At 50.5% G+C, this 4,327-nt stretch overlaps 1 long non-coding RNA gene and 1 other non-coding gene across 2 annotated transcripts; both read left to right on the top strand.

Moving 5' to 3' along the window:
- The first annotated feature begins 913 nt into the window (after window positions 1-913).
- On the top strand, window positions 914-3,640 carry LOC123595998. Its single transcript, XR_006711474.1, has 3 exons — window positions 914-1,555; window positions 1,827-1,964; window positions 2,859-3,640. It is a non-coding gene; the product is annotated as an uncharacterized LOC123595998 (long non-coding RNA).
- Window positions 2,246-2,365, top strand: LOC123596637. The gene has a single exon (XR_006711793.1). It is a non-coding gene; the product is annotated as a small nucleolar RNA SNORA26 (small nucleolar RNA).
- Window positions 3,641-4,327: the final 687 nt, after the last annotated feature.

Below are 4,327 nucleotides of genomic sequence, written 5' to 3'. Positions count from 1 at the left end.
CTTTCTCTGTCCCAAGATTCTTACCATGCAACTTGTCCACATTCACTGACATAATCCAAGGAAAGGTTAATGCCTCTCAGACATCCAAAAGGACTAAAACAAGAACAGGTTTGAAACCAGAGACATGTTTAGAAGAATCTGAGATAAGAAAGGTAAACGCACGAGCAAACCGGTGTTCCCTCTGCCACTTTAACCCATTTTACATTGATCTTATGAATATCTGCAAAGTAGCGGCTGGCTGCCACGATGTATTAATAAAATTTACTCCTTTTCTTCTCGGCAAAAGCAACTTACTGACTCTTAAACCACACCCTCCATCAGATCCTATCATTTCCACTCCTAAAAACTGCTAGAAGAGCTTTCCATTGTTCTTAGCATGTCATATGCCTTCCACCAGGGCCTCAAGCTTCGTCTGGCCCGGAGCCACCCTCATCTCAGACCACTCTGCTCCTACATCCTTAAGTTCCATTTACATTCTGGGCTCCTTAAACGGGTCAAGTGCTTTCCTGTTCTTCCACAAGCTGTTCTTCGTGCCTGTTGGACCCCAACCACATAGATGGCCTATCTTGATCAGCCCATCAAATGTAGATGCTACGTTTCCCTTCCCGCCCCACCTTACACACCTGTGGAAAGGCAGTGTGGTGTTTTAAGGGGCTATACTTCCAGACTTTTTGAGTTGAAATCCCCGATCCACCACTTACTAGCTAATTTGTCACCTTGGAAAGTTACTCAGTGTGTCTGTTTATCCACTTAAAATGTGGGGCTGATATTTTGAGGACTAAATTTGACAACGGATGGTAAACTCAGGACTGTAATACAAGTTACTTTAGCACATACTCCTATTTTATTCCACTTGTTTGTCAAGTGTGAGTCTGTCACCTAGGGAAGGTTTATGGTGCTCCCCAACCGCTTGCTGATTGAAGTCCGCTCTTTGAACGCGGTTAACTAATGAAGGAACAGTGGTCCTTTCAGGTTTAGGAGGAGCCGCTGGGTGAGCCTGGTCAAAGAGACAAGGTCCGGCTTCTCTTTAAGCTTCCAGATTAGCAGGACAGACTCAAGACACATACTGGACTGGTGTAGTTGTACGAAAGGGAATCTGGATCCTGGCACAGCCCTAAAGTAACCACGAACTCTCCCTAGGAGGGGGCCCTAGGAAGGCACAGCGCCTGCGAGAACCACGTCCTTCAGGGCCAAGGGGAGGCGCTAGGGCTCCGGAGCTTCCGAGAAAGATGCTCCGGCAGGCCTAGCGCATCCTCCGCCCGCGCAAGAGCGCGGAGGAGCGCGGAGGTGCCCGAAGGAGCCCGAAGAAGCCCGGAGGAGCCCGGGGGAGCCCGAAGGAGCCCGGAGGAGCCCGAAGGAGCCCGAAGGAGCCCGAAAGACCGGGGCGGGCCGAGAACCGCGGGCGCCAATGGCCGGGCCCGCCCCGCCCCCTGGCCGGAGACTTGAGGGGATTGGCTGCCCGCCTCCCGCTGCGCCGCTGACCTCGTCGCCGCGCCACCGCCGGGTTCTCTGGGCCGCACGCGAGTCGTCGGCTTCTGTCCCGCGGAGCTGAGCCGTAAGTGTCGGTGGGCATGGGGGAGGGTGCCAGGCCTCCGGGCTCGGGTGGGGCTGCGCTCGCCCCGCGTCCCCTCGAGCTTTGCCCGCCCGGAGCTCCGCTGCTCCCGGCGGCCAGAACAGAGGGGTAGAGCAGCCCTCGGCGGCCCGGGGGGCGGGCGGTCCAGCCCGTCCCGGAGCCGCGCGAGGCACAGACGCCGCGCGGAGCCGCCGGGAGGCTTCCCCGCGGGCAGGCCCGGGCGCCCTAACCATCTTGCGCTTTGCTCCCCCAGGGCGCGGCCGCAGTGGCGGCTGCTTTGCGGCGGGTTCGGGGCCCGGCCCCCGCCTGCGAATGTAGGAGCCCGACCCGGGGCCTGCGGAGTCGGTCTCCGACGTGTGCGGGGCTGCAGCGGCCTGACTTCCAGGCTCAGGTATGTCCCCGTCCTGGAGGGAAAAGCGAGGCGCTCGGCCCGGAGCACGTGGCCAATGGCGACCGGGGGTTCCCACGTGCTTGGTTCCAAGGCCCCCCAATTGGCTGCCCCTCCGGATAGAGGGCATGTAAGTTCCCGGCTCCCCCACCCCCTGCAGGACAACTGCTTCCGGTGGGTTTTCGGACTTGGCCCTGGAAACCACTGAGGTTCAGGGGGTGTTGTCGGGAGAGGAGAGCAGGGGTCGTAGAGAAGCCTGTAAAACCCCAGACGCGCCCTTTCCTGTGCCCTTTTAAGGTTGACGCAGTGCCTTAAGAGGCTAACACAGAAGGGTAAAGTAAGTCTCCATAAAACCCAGGGATGAGACTAAAACTCCTCTCTGGATCCTGTCTGGAGTCACAGCGGAACCAGAGGAAATTTTTCTTGAAGTTTCAGCACCTTTGTGATATTTTTATACGGTTAATAATAGCACAGTGATAAATTTAACCTTAACCTTAGTTTTGACAATACCTTCAGAGATGCCTTTTATTTATTTATTTATTTATTTATTTATTTATTGACGATTATTTATTTTGAGAGAGAGAGAGAGAGAGAGAGAGAGAGAGAACATCCCAAGCAGGCTCTCCGCTGCCAGCGCAGAGCCGGAAGTGGGGCTCAAGCTCACAAATGGTGAGATCATGATCTGAGCCAAAATCTTGACCCCCATGCTTAACCAACTGAGCCGCCCAGGTGCCCCAAGGGCAGCTTATTTTTAAAGGTGAAAAACCCAGGTATTGGAACAGCGCATACAAGGCTTTTTTCTGCGCCTCCTTTGAGACAGACTGAAAAGAATGTACCTCAAAATTTGCTTTCTGTTTAAAATGTAAAAGGTCATTTGAAAATTTTTCTTTTTTGTAGGTTGAAAACTACAGGCACAAGCCATGGAAGCTGGAATACTGTAATGCTGGTATTTTAACTGATTTATCCCAACTCTGCAGGTTACAACATACACATGCCTCTAATGAGGTCAAATATTCTCTCACTTGTAGCAACCATGTATCCAGTGCAGGACAGTGCTGGCAGTGAGGACAGCACAGCAGGTGTTCGATTTCTCATCTTGTCATTTAGTTCTTACAACTTTGTGAAGGTGACGCTGTGCTCTCATTTTACAGATGAAGCAACCACAGGTTAGGTACTGACTCAAGGTCCTGTCACATGTGTAGCCCTGAACACGGATCCTCATGTAACGTTCTGGCTATGTGACCTCTTGGAAAGTTACTTCCCTCTCTTGGCATTTCAGGTTGTAGTGTAACTGTAGAAATGCTGAAACAGATGAGGCCAGTTTGGTCAGGGGAGAGCACAGAGGTATTAAGAATGTAAGCTCTTCATAGTATTTAGTTACATTGAACCTACAGAAGTTGCAGTTTGGCACAAAGGGAGCATCTGTCAGCATGTTAGGTGGTTTTGATGAATGAGCAGAACGGCTAAGAAGGGGGGATTTAAAGGGCAGGACGGTGCTAGATTGTTAGAACGTGAAAGTATTGGACTGGAGTGATGGGGGAAGGTTTTGTATGGGGAGAAATGTAACTGTAGCAAGATGAACAGAGCCTAGTATCAGCTAGTTCTTCCTTCTGACCTGCCCTGATTGTCTGTAAATACCTCATTTTCCAGTAATTTTAAATAAAGATAATTAATATTCACCTTGGAGTATTTTTTTTTTTTTTTTTTTTGAGGGGCAGATGGGGAGAGATTCTCAAGCACTTTCCATGCTTAGCTCGGATCTCCACGCGGGGCTTGATCCCACAGCCCTGGGCTGAAATCAAGAGTTGGATGCTGAACCCACTGAGCCACCCGGGCATCCCCACCTTGGAATCCCTCTTAATGCTTATTTCATAACACTGTTGCAGCCTTTGTATCTAAATTGCATTTTTAAATATTACCTATTACATTGTAAAACCCAGCCTTGTGATTTTTAGGTAATTTACACAACAAATGTGTTAGAAAGCCAAAATTGCTAGAGGGGAAAAAGTGGGAGGGGGGATAGGAAATACATGTATTTGCACTGACCGGAGGACATTTATAAGTTCAGACAGGGCTGGCCAGGGAGTGCTGATGATAAAAAACCTGAAGGAGATGATGTGGGTGTGTGTGTGTGTGTAGTTGGGTGAAAAATGTAAGCAGTCTTAAGCCAGGCAGTGAAACAGTGCGGAAAAATAGGGAACTCATTTTTTTTTTTAAGGTGCCACAGAGCCCAGGATTTAGAACTATAGACACTGTCCGGTGTGATAGCCATTAGTCACATGGGGCTATTTAAATTTAAATCAAAACTGAATAAAATGAAAAATGTGGCTCCTCAGTTGTGTCAGCCACATTTCAAATGCTCAGTA

The sequence above is a fragment of the Leopardus geoffroyi genome, chromosome B1, assembly GCF_018350155.1.
Source record: "Leopardus geoffroyi isolate Oge1 chromosome B1, O.geoffroyi_Oge1_pat1.0, whole genome shotgun sequence".
In the NCBI taxonomy this organism is placed as follows: domain Eukaryota; kingdom Metazoa; phylum Chordata; class Mammalia; order Carnivora; family Felidae; genus Leopardus; species Leopardus geoffroyi.
Note: the sequence above shows the minus strand (reverse complement) of the source record. Positions and strands in the feature narration are given on the sequence as shown.